This window comes from Manacus candei, unplaced genomic scaffold, assembly GCF_025592945.1.
Source record: "Manacus candei isolate 608988 ecotype Guabito, Panama unplaced genomic scaffold, ASM2559294v1 h1tg000011l, whole genome shotgun sequence".
NCBI classification, from domain to species: Eukaryota; Metazoa; Chordata; class Aves; order Passeriformes; family Pipridae; genus Manacus; species Manacus candei.
The window spans coordinates 18,203,282-18,221,266 of record NW_026138059.1 but is presented as its reverse complement, the minus strand read 5'-3'; positions in this window follow the sequence as shown (position 1 = coordinate 18,221,266).

Genomic DNA, 17,985 nt, shown 5'->3' with positions numbered 1-17,985 from the left:
ATGTTTTTTAAAATACTTTTGCACTTGATTTCTACAGTTCTGAAATGGCCAAGCTAGTACACAGTGATTACGTGTTTTCTGAATTTTCTTTTTCTGTCCTGGAGCATCCTTTGGTTGAATACAACAAACCTGTCCAAGGCTATTGCTGAAGAGCCAGAGCAGCACAAGTAAACACTTCATGGTGGCTTTACACCAAGTCCCAGCAAAAAAGCACACTCTTCTAGGTGTGCTTAGCTACAAACCTTTTATAAAGGAGACATTTCTGAATAGCATACTTTTCCACCATGAAATTAGTTTTCAGGTCTTCTAATATCACTGATTCATGAAGTGAAATAAAACTATTATCTTCCTTTAGCAAAAGGTTTCAAAACAACCAAAGAATATATTTGCAGAAGAAACCAGAGTGAAGTACAACAAAATATCTGAGGATTCATATGTAGAATAGCAAAAAAGAAAAAGCTGTGAATGCTGTGAATATAAATCTGACACTATAATATGTAAATACAATAATTCAAAATAAACCATTATGTTCTCATAATTCTATAGACACCAATTATTTAAGGAGCAAGCTATCATCATACTTACCAAAGGGCTTTTAAATGCGATTAAATTCTTTTAACTATGAAGGAAGTTTGGAGAGTTTAAAAACTCACTGAAACTTCTTTGACAAACATGCTGGCAAATGACAATGTTTCTCCATGAACATTTTAATTCTGTAGCTGGTTTTGATTCAAAGACTTGCTCAATAAACTGATGATATTAACCCATACTGCTTGCTCAGAAGATGTGTTTTCGGTGAAAGGCTCCTTAATATCTCAAAATACTATGTTGGCTAAGCTGCTGTATTGCATATCCATTTCACACTCTCTGTGCCTTCTTTTTGGAAAATTAGAATAGGGCTTCAATTTGTTTTGAAGTGGAATGAAAGTGAACTACAAAATAAGTCAAGAAATTAAATACTTGTTTTTCAGATAGCTTAGGTCTTAGGAATCAGTACATTTTAAGCTATATTATATGTCTTAAAGTCAGTGGGAAAGTATATATGCTAGAGAAGAAACTGAAAACCTTGTGTTGGAGTCTCCTCTGGTTTTATTACTGCTTAATTAAATTCTCTTAAAATTAATCTGTTTCTTAAATATATCAGCACGAGTGAAAAGAGAATCAGAACCTACTGTTACAAAGGCTGGAGAATCTATAATTACTCCATAAAACTTTTTATATTTGCCAGTGTCTGGAATGTGTTGGATTTCATTTGGCAGATTTTTAATTTAATGAGTCTTTCATTTCACCTATTCATAGCAGAAATTTTTACAGCAAATATTATAGCTGTCTGGGCATCAGGACATTGACATCTCCTTCAAATAATTTTAATTAATGAAATAGTGCTGACACAGGACAACATTAGAAAAATTTATGCTATCTTCCTGTAGTGGTTTGAACCAGGTTTTCCCCCTGAAGCTAAGAAAGTGGTAACCCCCAAGGGGTGGTGACACTGGAGATTTGAAACAATCTGCACTCCTGCGAAATATAAACATACCACAAGCTGACCGGAAGAGAAGAGTTGTAGTTTGGTTGTAGAAGTGGTAGCCATGTTCTGAGGCCACGAGGAGCAGAGGGCAGGAGCCCCCTGGGGGGCTTTGGCCCCCCCAGCCCCCAGCGGGGGCTGCGGGGACCTGGAACAGCATAAAGTTGGGCTAGGTGCCTGCAGTTGAGAGCTAAGAAAGTTTTCTCCACTGTGAGTGAGCAGAGACAGCAGTGGCAGAAGCAACATCCAGAAGTGATGGCAGAGAGCCAAAAAGATAAGAAAGCAGCAGAGGCGGTTTGCAACCAGGCAAGCAGACACAGAGATGTCTAATGAAGAGAGAGAGCCGAGAGAGTAGCAGGGAGAGAGGAAGCTGGGGTAAGAACTAGAATAGGACCCCATACCCCTCTGAGACCTCCAAGAAAGGAGGGAGATGGACTCCTATTAAGGAGAGGAGCCTTGGAGTGCTGCAGCACCAGAGAGAGAGGAGCTGAGAAGCTCAAAGATGTCCTAAGCTGGACCGGGACAGAGAAGGAATGCGGAGGGGGTTGACCTTGGCCCCCCTCGCTGCTGCTGACAAGCCTAGCAGCCTGAGACAGAGCACAGGAGCTCTGGTAGAACTCTTGGGGCAAAGGCTTTCAACTGAATGCTGCTCAAGATGTTCTAACTCAGGGGTGAACCCCCGAGGAAGGGACTTTCACAAAGATACCCCTGCATTTCGTGATATACCTGTGGTGAAGTGAGTCTTGTCCCTGCTGGTAGTCCGCAGGTGAGACCTTCGCTTGGAGTCGAAGGAGAGCCAAGAGGGGTGAAAGGAGACCCCCTTGTGTCTTGAAGACCCTCGTTTGGAGGCGACGGGCCAAGGGGCTTGGAGATCCCCTTGTGTGTATTGAGAAGAGATCCTGCTACAATAATCCAGTTACGGCTGCTGCATAGAGACAGAGAGACCTGCTGTCTTAGAGACATTGCTGCTCTGAAGAAGGGATCTGTCCTTCTTCCCTCCTGGACTTTTATTTGGAGGGGAGAAGAGATCTGATCCATTGTAAATGCTTGTGTCATGGTAGAGATAGTTGAGATCATGTGTATTATAATATTTATGTGTACAGTCATTGTAATATATATTCCTTTTCCCCATTCTGAGTCTCATGTTTTGTCTGGAAAAAAATCATCCCACATTAGGTTGAAATGTGGGAGGGGGCTTAGACTAGGGAATTAGATTTTTTGGAGTTCTCAAACCATGACACTTCCTTAGGTAACATTTGTCCATAAAGCAGAAAGCAAAACACATCTGTGGATCACCAAACCTAATAGGCAGTATTAATCAAAGTACCAAAAAGCACTGTTGTGATATTTCTTAAAGAGATCTAAGTCTACAGGTAGATAGTAAGAGATTACAAGACTTTGGCAGTAGAAAATGTATCAAAGTCAGTACATGGACAGAATTTTTTTTATTTTTTCTGTTATTGGGTGGCAAAACCACTAGTGTGAAGTTAAGTGACACTCACTAGTGCCAAGTGATTGCCATTTGATAGTGGTAGCAACTGACAAATACTGAAATCAGTCCAATAGCAATAGCTCTGGATTTTGGAACAATATATCCCCATTGCAGTCCCTACACCAATATGCCCTTTTCACAGTGTTGAATGAATGTGGCTAGAGTATCTCAAAGCTGAGTGCACACCAAAATTTTTAAGTTTTGTGAGGTGCTCAGATAAAATGGTGATGGAGCACAGAAGTATCTAAAGCAAATAGGTAGAGCATTCATCTTCTTGCCCAGTAATGTTCTGAGCACCATTCTCTGCAAATCTATATAGTCAAGTGTAGTCAACGTGATTTTTTTCATGGTTACATGTAGTTAAAGTAGTTAAAGTTCTTTCAGAACATTGGTCTCTCATGCCTATGACACTGAGAACAAGGCATTTTTCCTCAAAGAACAACATATTAGAAAACATCAGTTCACTAGTATAAAGCATTCTTATATTATAGGGGAAATAAAATTTTGCATATTCTGCACTTATGAACACAATTTTTACTTTGTCCAAACAACAGCAGATTTTTTGGGTTTGGGTTTTTTTTGTTGGTTCTGTTTTTAATATATAAATAAAAAATACAGGTGAACACATTATTTGTATCTTTAAATAAATTACTTGCAAGTGTCTTGATATAAGGATCAAAACTATGCATTTAACTTATTAATCCTTTGTGTTTAAAGTTGTTATGCAAAATTAGTCATTATTTCTTCATCTGTAGTGTAATCGTTTCTTATATTCTCAAAGTCATGTATTAGCATCTGTTAACTGAGACTTAAAGTACCCCTGTGAGTTGGATAAAGAATACCTAAGTTTCACTTCACTTTCAGTTGAAGTCTAGCCAAGTGTAGGATAAATTTGTCAGGTTTCTTCTGCTCAGCTGAATCAGAGGACACATTATCAAGAATATATTTGATGTTATTCTGATCAAGAGCATTCTTCCAACAGATGAGTAATACAATATATCTTAGGCAAAACATCAAGGAATACCAAGCTTCTCTTTGCAATTATTCCAAAATAAATTATCTACAGGGGAATAGTCACCAATAGCACAGTGCTGAGATATTATACAGGTCAGTATTGATTCAGATCATAGCATAGGTACATGTAATTTTTGTGTATTAACATTTTGAGTATTAACATCACTCCCAAAGTAATATCCAAAATCCTTTTGCTCTCCTTAGCCACTGAACCACTCTGGGAATTTGTTTTGAAAGGTATAACAAAACAACAGAAGAGATGACTAACCCATGAGATTTTGCACTTGTAGGCTGACATAACAATGACATTGTATTTCAGCTCTGTATTTTAATACATTCTTAGTTTCAAATCAACAGGTTTCAAATCAAATCACTCAGGTTAACCCTGAATTAAATAGTTGGCTTTGTATATACTTGGCTTCAAAGCACAGTAACCTTTGGTAAACATAGAGGAACAAACTGTGCCATAGAAACTGTGTGATTTTTAGTTTCATACTGGATACTCCATACCCTTGCATAACTCATAATTTCCAAGCTTTTCTGGAAAATTTCCTAGTGTATGATATACATGCAAATGAACAGCTTTTAGTTCTGAATTGGTTTGTTTTGTATTCAGATTATATGTGTGTATGTGTGTTTATAGTATTTTGTTTATGATTATGGGTTTATTTATGTATGCTTACATATATACTCATATTAGTTGTAAAAAACGCATCACTACATTTGTGGTTTAAATGGTCTAATAATGAAAAGGAAAGATAGCAGAAATTAATTCTTATTTTTACCACTGTGATTTGATATAGATGGTACACAATTAACTTCAGGGTTAAAACTATTTCAGGACCTTAATTAACCTAAAATGGAAATGATTACTGTGCACTTAAGATGTGCTCATTGGCTTTGTGAATAATCCACCATTTTCTGTATCTCAGCTTCATGCGAGTTAGTCCTAAATCATATGATTTTTAATGAAAGATGAATGTACTTGAAAAAAATTGTCTCTTCTAAGATGAGGTGACCAGGAACTTTTTGAACTAAAAAAACTCAGTCTCTTGTGCCTATCTTATCATACCCTATTTCTCCACCATTTTCCTTATATGTAGCATGGAAATATTTGTTTACTTGAAGGATTGACATAAGAATTAATTACTTAGTATCTGAATACCTGAAGGCAGAGTGACCTTCATAATGTTGTAAATAATGCTTATTGCAACACTTTGACTAGAATTGTTAATTATCATCTTTGTCTTGGACAAGGTATTTTTCATCTCTCAATCTGAGAAGTGTCACTTGCAGGATGGACAGAACTGTTACCATGATCTCAATTGCTTTGCTAACTGAAACAGCATGTATAATAGAACCATCTTTTCTGAGCATAAACAAAATTTGTTATCTTTGTGTGTTATTTCAGCCTTTTTCTTCCACTCTAGGATCCAACGCTGTGGGTTAGTGCACGACAGGGACACGTAGAGTTCCCTTCCAACACTGTTAAATAGAGGATGGGGCCAGACTTGTGAGGTGACTGGTAGCTGTTGATAGACTTAGCGGAGGATGGAATATCACTTCCTTATAACTTTTTGCGGGAATGATGGATTTATTCATAGTATCATCTTCTGCTCCTCTGCTGTTTTGCTTGTGCCGTGCTTAAATAAGCATAGAGTTACTTAGTGGTATCACACGGATTTGACTAACTTTGGAAGATGTAGCAAGATTTCCTTCAGTTAGCATTTCCTTATAGTGCTTTAGCTAGCTGTTCCTTTGCAAAAGGTACAGGTTTAAAATCTCACCCATATGCACTTTTGGAGAATTATTTAGTACTGCCAGGAGAACAGTCACAGCAGTTCACTTAATAATTCTACTATACACCCTTGATGGGATCCTTTTTGTCTTTTTTCACAGTCTTTGAAGATTCAGGTTCTGAGAGAAAGTCAATCTAAGATACTGAATGTCAACATTTAGAACTAACACACTGCTCAGCATGAAATGCATATAAAGAAGACAAAGGAATTAGCACAGATTTTTAAAGGGTGCAGATTAAGATGCTGAGGGACTATTTCTTTCAGGATATATGATGAAATTAAAAACTTTTCCCTTTCAGGAAGTGATTGCATAGACAATATTTTAAAGATCTCATTCAGTTATTATTGATTGTGTCACCAGAACTGATCAGAGCAAGTGACCTTTTTTATTATTATTACTTGTTATTACTTTCCTCTATACATCCACTATCTACTAGTTTGAATTAGTATGTGTCTTGCTAAGAAGCCAATTAAATCTTATAATAGCACAAATAATTAATGTGTGGGTTTCTTTTTTTCTGATCATTCTAACGTGATTTTTACTACCAAATTCAATCCTGACATACCTGAAGTAATCTTTTGCTTTGGAAGTATTTCAGATTTTTTTGGGGCTTACGTGATATTTTGACTCTGCATACTAACAAATAAAAGTTTTGAAAGCTGACACATAACTTGTTTTTTCAGTTGTAGTTATCATTTAACAGTACTTAAAGGTGATTAAGAACTGGGAGGCATTCAGTAGGGGTTCAGATTTTGAGGGGGGATTTTGACATTAATCAGATTCAGCGACATACTGGAATCATGTTTATAAAATATATGCCAGTTAATGAAAGATGAATAAAACTCAAAATATTTTTTTCTTAAAAGAGGTGTGATAAGCTGGATGACATTCATTTTACTTATGGAATGGAGCAATTTCCAGAGCAAAAATCAAACTTATTCAAGGTTATGCAGTTTAGTTATATGAAAATAGTATGAAAGAAGTTTTATATTATTAGATGTGAATATCCAATTCTTTGTTTTGGAAGCTAATTAGAAAGTATTTTACATTATAAGACACATTTTCAAAACATTGTCTTAAAAAGGTTGCACAGCTTCATCCATATAATTTCTATCTCATTTTTCTTTTTTGTTCACCTTCCTTGCATTTTCTGTTCCTTTGGTCATTTTCTTCTCTCTATTCTGGTATGACCTTGCATTTCTCAATTAGATTTTTATCATTCTCTTTTTTCACCTCATTATTATTTATCCTTTAAATTGCAGTAGTTCCTAGACCAGGGATTTTCAAACTCCAGGAGTCGTGATCCCACTTAGGTTAATGGGTATAACCATGTAAACAGAAATGTGGTTGCAAGTCTGGAAATGACCCCATAAATGAGAATGGAAATTGTAAGCCCTGAAGTGGAGCCAGAAGCAGAAAAGTTTTTAGGACATTAGCCAAAGGGTAGAGTAATATATATCCAACCCTATTTTGCAAAGTACTCTAGACTCTACAGGGAAATAATTATCAGAATAAGACAGAACTGAGAGATGATACAAACAGATAGTAAAAAAGGAGGTAATTTGAAGAGCAAAAATAATAAAAAGTGAGAGATTCTTGGCCAAGTGAAGTAAAACCCTTTTTTTTCTTGCCTCCACTTTCTTCTTGAACTCTTGCTCTCTCTTAAAATTGTCACTAAGTACTTCAAGCTTTCAAATGTTCTTCTTTCTTTGCCCTCTCAGGTTGCAGCTTTTCTCCATACCTTTGTGAAGAAAAACAAGGTTGGATGGATTGGGAGGGAGCTTGCCTTTCAAACAGTCCAGTGTCTTCTGCTGATACACTGACAGCTATTAAACCGCCTACCCACTTCTCTACTAAGCCTTGTTTTCATAGGGCAATACAGGCCATCTCAGGTCAGGCACCATACTGCCCTGCAGTAACAAAACTCACTTCAAAGAAAGAGAAAAAGGATGCTGGCAGCTGACACTGTGGCTCTTTTATGGAAAAAGGCAAGATAAGGGACCTTGGAGTTCTATAAGATGGCAGAAACCATCAGATCCACCACTGAGTTAAATATAAGAGTTAGACAAATTTTACCAGAGTATTTGACAATTTTTTTTTCCTACCATGACATAGAACACTTCTGATTTTACTCTTCCTTTCTTTCCTAGTTGGAATTTACAGCACCACCTGGACAAAATACTGAATAAATTGTTTACATTTTAGTGACTATTTCAAGATAAAGTATTGCTAATAAGTTCTTTAAGGGTAACCTAAGAACTTGTGTCTTTAGGAAGACACATGAGGCGAGGTTTAGAGTTTTGATCATAAATTCTTTATCTGTTTTGCATTTGCAATAAGCATCTCAAAGAATATCAGATATCAAATAAAAGATTTCCAGCAGAGAGCAGCGCATGTATTTTTATTTTATGTATTATGTATGTGATTTCTCTATTTGTCTTTGTTAAATTTTGATCAGGTTAATATTACTGGAATCAGTAAAACTGACACATCTAATAGCAAAGTGAGATGAGAGAAATATTTTTCCTTGAAGAAAGCACAGAGTGGTTTGCTCAGGATCTCATAGTTGCACTGTTGATTTTTCTCTCAAAATTTCATTTGCTTTCCTTCACATTATTTATTTATATAATTCAAAAAAATAAAAGGTTAATTTGGGAGAAAGGAGTACAAGCCTTAAAATCAATAAACTGAGATGAAAGACACGGTAGCAAGTATGTTGGGTAGTTTACTTCCATTTGCTGTGGCTGTCTGGAATGAAATGAATTGTTTCACATTAAATGCAACAGCTTTGGGGATAGAAATACACTGGGTCTAAGTGACTTACTGAAGTGTATGTGGTGTGGGAAAATTAATGGAGCACCCTACAAATTAAATTAATTGGGTAAAAATAAGAAGTTTTGTAGACTGTGGCTATACCTTCCATGTAGAAGGAGTGGAGGAGCACCCCCATCCCCAGTCTACCCCACTGTCATCTTTGAAGTGAACTGTGAACATTTGAAGAGAAAAAGAATCATGTGTAAACAAGAGGGAATGAGTGTGAGGACTACTTTGTTGGACCTTCTTCACACTCTGTTAGCAAACACAGTTTGAGAGCATTTCAGCTGGGAACTGTTCTAGTCTGTTAACAAATCCCTTGCAAGGCCAAGAGAGATTCATTGTTGTGTCCTGTCATATGACGTGTGGCTTCACAAACTGTGCTGGACACACAGGGTGATGATCTCTCACCTTCTTGAGCAATGACACTGCTCCAGTAGCATTTCTCTTCAAAGAAAGCTCATAAGTAAAATTCTCAGTGGAGCAAGAAGTTACATTAATCACACATTTGCAAACAGAGTAACAGTGGTGGTTCAACACAAAAATGGTATTTTTGATCTCTGTCCCTTTTGGCCTTGACATCTAGTACTGGAATTACTGTCTGACTATCCAGTTTTTATTTTTGTTCATCTCATGCCTTATCAGTGAGCCACTTCTGAGCTCTGAACATACTAACTCTTGCAACATGATGAGCGCTCCTGGGTTAATACCTGCTAAGTGATATTTTGTTTAAGAGTTATGTGACGTACAACTTGAAGACTTTGCCTGCTAGCTCCTAGCCCTGGGGTTTTTTTACCATTAACTAGCAGTGGCTGAAGTGGTTCACTGGATCAGGCAGTCAGGAATTACTGGGTTGAGCTCAAATCACTGAAGTCATCAATGAGAAGAAGATGGCAGCTCCCTATCCCTAGGAGCTGCGGCCACTTCCCTCTTCACTGATGCCTGTCCAGCAGGTGAAAGCTCATTAAGCATCATGCCAGAGTGGGGCATCGTAGCTTATTAGATCTTATTTATATTTATGTCTGTTAACCAAGAGCTCTAATTGCTTTCTAATCATAGACTGTAGATATTCTACTTGCAGAGTGTGTTCATACATGCCTAAAGATGCCCAAGCAAGCTGGGCGAGGAGAAGCATGGAAGTTACGGGAAGAGAGCAGCAATGAAAACTCAGGCATCCAGTGAAACAACAGATTACCACATACTGTCACTCAAGTTTAAATTTACTGATTTCAAGATGCTAAAGCATTTCAAATCATGTATTTATGTAGAGTGCTAGAGATAAGGTAGGTGTGTAAGTTCTTACAATTTCACACTGAAGTCGTTTAGGTTCCAGAAATACTGCTTCTACATATATAAATACCTTGGTCTTGACACTAGAGAACAACTTGCCTGTACCAAACGTAAGTTCTGCCAGATTCTTTTAAACTAAGCATTTGTCTTTCTTTCTCAAAGGATAAGCAAATATTTTTCCCTCTGATTGAAGTGAATTTCTTTTCCAAGAAAGATTTCCTTTTTTTTACTATGGCCCTGTGATCAGCTAAGAAACATGAGCTAAACTTATGTCTTTGGATAGGAGTTCAAATCTTCATGTTCCACATCTCCAAATGTCTTATTCTAAGGTAGTAGTACTACTAAGTCAACATTAAAGAAACCCTAAATATGTTCTCCTTTGTATGTGACAAAGAGTGCTGTGAAAGCAGAGGTGATGTATATAAGCCCAGTTGTCAAGTCTAATGGTTGTTTGGTATGTTCATCTGAGGACTAATGGGTTCCAGTTCATTGCATATGTTTGGTATTTTATCAGTGCTTTTATAAGATAAAATGTGTAAGCAACCCTTAAAGTCAGCCCCAGAAAGTAAGCCAGTCCTTGAAGTTGGTTTAAATAAATTCCAAAGGAAGCACGAAGAAGTGCACCAGTCAAAGCTGGTGAATAAAGTACTTTTGAGTTATTTGGTTTGAATCCAGTAACATAAAGGTAGATATTAAGTCAGCATTTGCAAGGGCTAAAATAGAACATTGCTCTTTCAGTTACTGTGTGGGGAAAATATCAGCTTCACCTACCATTCTACTTCAACGACAAATACTGTTTGGTTTTTGTTTGAAAGAAATGTCAAAAGCATCTACTTATGGGAGGTGGCTCTACTCTATGAAATCCAAGTGGTGAGAAATGCTCAGACTCTGGAAACTACCTAGAGGAATTGTCTGATAAGTCTTCAACTCATTACCGTCTTCTGGTTTTTTTCAGCTTGCTAATTTAAATCTGTGAGTTTGTGATTATGTAATCAAATTCCAGCTTGGGGATTTTTTTCCAGAGTTCTGTGAAAACATTTTTGTGACAGACAGAAAATTATCTCTGTTCATATTCCTCAGGCTCACAAACTTTCTTGAAACTTTTCTATAAAAGTTTTCAAGCCTTATTCTACATTGAGATTCTGCCAAGTCAGCAACCCATAGGCGCTTAAAAGGGTGATTGTTAGCCAAGGAGGTCATTTATCAACATCAGCAGTGCTGACTGATTCATTAATTGCATCAACATCATGATTAGAAGTGAATAAAAATGTCTCAAAGCAAATATTTTTTTGCTGATTCAGTATTTAGTAGTGCCCACATTTTTTTCACCTGTGAAAAGTAATTCCAGGTATTAATTTTTTCCAGTACCATCTTCTCTCTAGCGCTCCTGTGTTTTCCTTACTATTTTTTCTCCCTTACAGTCTAAGTGAATAGCAAATCTATTCAGAGCCTGTTATGTGAACATAATATCATTTATACTAGAGATAATAGAAGATATGGTTCTTTTTCAATTAATTTTGAGTGTGATTCATATCAGCTAAATTTAAATGTCTACAGTCATGACATCTACATCTGATCCGATCACCCTTGACTCACAGTAAACAGCTGAATCACCTCAGGTACTTTACATATCTGTGGTAATTATAAGATGAAAATCATTTGAAATACTAATTTCTTCTCACTACCTACAAGTAGAGTCTTAAGGCAAGTACCTCAAACACAGGAATCTACTTTTACCCAGAAAAATTCCACATTCTGTGGCTTTTGTTATTTGCATTTCAGATGTCATCTTAGGTTTCTTTAAGTTTTTGCTTTAGATTATACTTACCTTCCTTTTATTGGAATCAACAAATACATATATTAGTAAAATTAGCATCAGAAAACTATAGTGATATTAAGCACTAATTACTGACATCACGAAAATACTAAATTCTGTTATTTAACCATTCTTCTCATTGCACAAAGAAAGAAGTCAAATTGAGAACAAAATCTAAAACTAATCTAAAACATTTATGTATTTCATGCACATATGAGACCACAAATGTGTTTTGATGTCCAGCTTATAAACTCAGTGTCATGCAGGCTGTCTAAGTTTCATAACAGACCTTGAAAAAAAATTTTGGCTATTACATTTGAGAATTAGAAAATTAGATGGAAAATACAACTATAGCATCCTTTAGAATTAAACATGGGACTCAGATAGGCAGGGCAGTAGAAACCAGATTATCCCCAAATATAAAGAAGTCCTTATGACATGGAATTTACTGGTCCTTAGCCTTTGTAGATGAAGTCAGGCACTCTAAACTGCTATAGTTTTACATCTGAAATAGTGAGTCTTTTTCATAAGGGGAAGGTCACCTGTACTCTTTGTATTATTCTCAATGATTCCTAAACAAAGTATTAAGGAAGGATTATCTAGAGCATGGATGCCCCAAGAACCACAGTCTGACACTTTTATTTCAACAAGGTTAAGTTACCATCTATCCACTGAAAAACTGTAAACCAAACAAATAACAAGAAAATTAGTGAAATTAAATACCATTTTTACCCAGTGTGTATGTTTAATTTACAAAACCTAAGCATAGTGCAATAAATTTTACAGTATAGGAAAATTAGCGCTGGACATGGAACATAGACTTTTTCATGTAAGCATATCCTGAAGGGGTATTTTTCTGTCAGAAAAATCCTTGTCAGAACATGCTGCTTGCAAGAAGATTTAATCATTAAATTAGAAAAAGAACATAATTGTTTCATTTTGGAAGCCTTTTTGAAAGAATACGAAACTGTAATATACATCCCATGCCTGACGTTGCTCCTCCAGAAGTGACTAGTAAGTCATCCATGTAAGTAAATGACTGTGGATTAGATTTTTTTTACGAGAGCTATTCCTTGCATCTAACAACAGCCAAGAGATTGTTTACATCTCTTTTCACTAATTCTGCCTCTATAGGGTATCTTTTACTGAAAAAGTTCTAACTACAGCTCTAAACACTGACTGATAAATTATATTTTGGAGTCAGTTGCAGCATTCTGTCTTTGAATGGCACACTGTGACCCACAGGAGAAGGAAATGTGTTTGTCTGCTGGACAAGACTAGAAATAGCCATTGTGAAACTTAACAAGATGGTCCAGGGTTTAGGAACACTGTATAGCCCTAAATTTACCATGTGTCTTACAACTCACAATCCTTTTCAGATTCTCTTGCTTAAAGGGGATTAAATGATTTAGCAAGTCAATTTAGAACAAGCATAAGGTACTAACACAGGCAGTTACTATTATGTTACACGTACATTCTCAGATTATAAATAACCTCCTAAAGTTATAAAAAACCTAAACATGCAAACAAAACCAAACATGCAAACAAATTGGTTTCCTTGCTAGTTTCTTCCATTTTCTTTGCTAATAAATGAATTTATTGGGATTATCATGTTATTGGTGTTCATGCTAATGCTAAAGCCAAATATGCATTACCTGTCCGACCCATCCTCCTCCATCATATCTTCCTATTTACTGTTCAATGTGCAAAATTAATGTTTAAGTTTATTCTTGAGTACCCAATTATTACAACAGGGAGCTGAAGTAGGGAGACTGTGGATTTCAGTGTCCTAGGAACAGAGATGAATATGCATTCCTCAACTGCAAACTCGGCTAATTGTAATTCCTTGTCCCAGAAACTGGGTAGGTAAACGTTTTGTGACATTGAGGGAGACCCATGTACTATTGCAGTGTAAGTGCTTTAGGTAGAACAAAGTTTATAATATCCTGTCAATAAAGAACTTTCATATCATGTTACAAATGCCTTGGTGGGCTGTCTAAGGTAGTGACTCTAGGCAGTCGTAAATCACCTTTTGAAGAAAAGGGTTATCTTTGCATCATCTGTCTGAGAAATAAGCATTAGGTATTGCTGTTGATTATCGCTGTTCAACATATGAACAATACTAATGAGATCTTGAAGAAGTTACCTCTAACTCTAGCTAAATTATCTCTGCTAGTCTGTAGTTTTGTGAAAGAGATTAGGTAGTAAAAAGAAGTATGTGGGGTTGTATTCACCCCTACTGTGTTCAGAGGAACACTGAATACAATTTGATAAAGCAATTTTCTTTGTACTAAGAAGAGATCATTTTTTTTTTCTGTTTACCCCATGGTTAATAATTTGTCCTTCGGGGACCACATCAGTAATAATAATAATAATTAAAAAATAATGGTAGGTTATAATTTTCCATTTGCTTGTTCAGTTTACTTTACTTTATGTTTTGTACCTTTTTGTTTGGTTGTTTTTTTTGCTTGAGGGGGTGAGGAGAGGGTTTGTTTTCTTTTTTTTCTGGAATGAACAAGCACAGCAGGAGTTCCTGACTCCTGCATATCAGCATACTGACAATTCACACACTACAGAAAAGGTGAAATGGGAACTTAGACACTGCTTTATGGTCCTAAAAATCACTGGATTAAAACTCACAAAGTCTATTAGGAGCAAGAACAAGAACTCCCAAGGGCCCCCTAAGAGCTTTTTAAACTTTAGGCTATGGATGCATGTTATCTCATCTGTTTTCCTCTCCCGTTGAAGGAATCATTTCTGGTAACCCACTGTCCCACTCTGAAAATAATCTTCAGTAGCATCTTGGTTAGGACCATAGGTAAACATGCAGCTGAAGAGTTTTAGTATTTTAGTGCAAGCATAGACTGGAGCACAGAGTTTCAGGTTGCTAATTAGATAATTTAACAGGTAGGCTAATATGCAAAGCAGAGAGACAGCATATCATCAATGTATATTTTTATAAAGAAAACAGTAAGAAAATTCTTCCCAGTCAAAGGTCAGGCTTTGCTTGCTATGTGTGGAAAAGTCACCAGATCCCTATTTAACACTTAGGACTGGTTGTGCTAAGTGCTGAGTTAAGCCATTACAGGTTGTGTTTTGGTGCAATAATAAATGTGGTTTTAGAGTATCTACTTCTGGATCGAAAGATTTCAGCCACATGACTATTTTACCAAGTAGGTTCACAAGCCTTTGAAGGAATTACTTTTTTCTTTGCTGGCCTTTGCTGGATAAAATATCACCTGTCGGTACCACTCTGTTTTTATGCTGCTTCAGGTGTCATCTACCAACTTACAACAGGCATAAACCTCGGCTAAAAGCATAAAGTCAGCATAAAATTCACATCATCTGCTCTGATTACCTGGACAGAAATAAAGTCCTCTGCTCCAAGATGATCTGCAGTGCTTTGTGATCCAGCAATAGATGTAGTATGAAATTATTATTTAACGGTATAGCACAGATGATTGTCAGACCACACCTTCATAGATCTGCCTCTTCTAAATCATATTCTCAGGTGTGGGTTCAGGAGCATATTTTCTCTGACAGGTCAGAAAGTAAAAATACCATGCTTCTTGACACCATAGTTCACTGTCCTGTCAGATGAGGTAGTGTTTGTGGGGCTATTATAAATGGGAACATTGAAGTGACCTGGATTAGGCTAAAGAATAAAAATCCTCTTTACTGTTGTTGCTGCTGTAAAGCTCTTTCTTTTTTTTTTCTTTTTTTTTTTTTTTTAAATCCAGTGAACCCATTTACAATATTCCCTGCCCAGCTGCATCGGAACAGACTGAGAAAACTGCATATTACTGTGTAGGCTAAGAATAAATAACTAGGAGAGAAGGGGGAGCAGAAAGTTCTCACAGGTTTTGCCACTAGAGGAAAGTATTGATGAACACCACCCTTAGGCTCTTAATTCAGGTTTATGGATTTTACTTCCTAAGCTGGATGTCTAACTTTCAGACTTTCCAGCACTTAACATGATATATGTTCAAGTCCCTTAACTTCTTCATTGTCTCCAACCCTTATTCCCTGTATCTGTAACATAATTTTTAATGGTTGACCTACGTATGGTTAGCTGCCTGTGGTATCTATGGAGACAGGAAGATTAGAAGGAAATACCTTAGATAACCACTTATGATAACAAAGGTTACAAAACTATCAGAATAGGCTTTATATTTTCACAGGAGTTTGTTCAAAAGAAAGTAGAATTCTTCCTTTATTTATTTGTTCTGTAAATAGATCCCTTTTAAAGACAATTTTAGTATAGGTTGAAACTGCTACTACTGAAGCTTCATGTACTGAAGCTGAAAAATAGACAAATTCATATTACTTCAGGCTTAAATGTGATATTTTTGAAGGTGGTTTTTTTTGGTAAATTGATTAGGAATTCAGTGTACTCCAACTCTGCAAGAGTGATTTAGCAACTGCTTACACTTCAGACACTAACATACTTTAGTATACTGCGTTTTTTTTAATAACAAATAAAGTCAGAACCTTAGGCAAGATAGCTAATATGCTATTATTGCTACTTAGTATAATAAATCATGTGCTCATAATTTATATTAAGGTATAAGAAAGATACAGGGAATTTTTCAAAATCCATCATCCATTTTTTTAATAGTATACCTATTGAAATGACACCTGAAATGTTGCACCAGGTGTTGGTTTCAGTCCTACTAAACAGTGATGTTATCCTTGTATTTTCTGCATGGCAAAAAAGGTTTGGCAGTAAGTTCTGAGTTTGCTTCTTTATCACACCAGTCTAACCAATTTTATGACAATTTACAGTATTTCCATTAAGGGTACTGAGTTTGAATCCCTTCAGACACAAGAGTGGCTTGAGTACTTGTGTGCTGAATCACAGGCACTCTAACCACCAGGAGAACAGGGTACTGTGGCCATTATCACATTAAAAGGATAGGTGTAGATACCTTTAGAAAAATTATAAACTCCACTTAGGAGATTATAATTTTTAGCAAGAAAAAGATTATTCCTGTCACTTGAATAGACTGGGGAACCTATCTACTGAAAAGAAGTGTTCTTTAAGCTTTTTGTGCTGTCAGCCTCTAAGCAGCTTTCTCCTCTTAGCGCCAGGTAGATTGCAGTGCACCATGCCCTCCTATTTCTGCTGTACTTGTTTTACAAATTTACTGGAAGCGGAGTCTTTAAGGGGATTATAATTGACCCCAGATGGTAAGACAGAAGAGATGGCAATCTCTCCTGGCATCTAGAGGTTTCTAAATTAAACATTGCATTTGTTCTAATTGTTATTTTTGATTTTAGTTATAGACTGAGTTGGAGTATATGAATATTTGAAGAGAAGAAGTGTATTATTCAACTGTGTGGCAAATTCCTACCTAGAATTTGAGGGTTTGGTTAGATGCATTTTTTACCCTATTGTTTCATAGGTTAAATATTTAAGAAAATATTTACATACAGTCTTGGAGGCTCAGGATAACCTGTTCCCACATTTCCTTCACAACTCTAAGGAAAGAACCTGCTCACATCTGAAAAGTAGCTTGCTAAATTATTTTTTAAATCTCTTAAAACTCCCTCTAATATCATGCCTACCTGAGCCTGCAGGTAAAACATAACCAGAGACAGCAAGCTGATTTTTCCTCCCGTTTCATATTTGTACTCTTTTTTTTCATTTACTTCCATAGTCTTGCCATTTCCTCTATTTGACCTCTACTCCTATTAGAAAAGGCAAAAGAACAAGAAAGGATTTGGTTACCAAAACTCTTCTAATCATCACTGTTTTCATTTGCTGATAAGCTATATCTCCATTGCCCCACCTCAAACTCTTTGTACCTTTCAGATCATAAACTCTCCTGGGCGTGCTGTTTATCTGTGTTTGTACAGCACACATCACTATTTCCACTGGGGCTTTTGGGTGCTACCATCCTACAGTAATCATGTTCATTAGGAAGAACAAAGACAAACTATGTTTGAAAAATTAAAGGAATGCACAGTGCAAGTCAGGCATGGGCCTCTGAGCCATCCCTTTTGTTGAAGGTAGTTTTCACTTTATAGATTTTGAACATTTTCTGAGTTTTTGGGTGCTGAAGGGGCTAATTTCAATGATATATACACCTCTACTTTTCATCATGGTTTTGTTTGTTTTTTTTAAACAGTAATTATTTATCCAAAAAGAAAAACAATATTTAACCATCTCTTCTTTATTGGGCTTCCTATACTAGCTTACTATACTTAGCTGACAATGATTTCCAGTGCAAT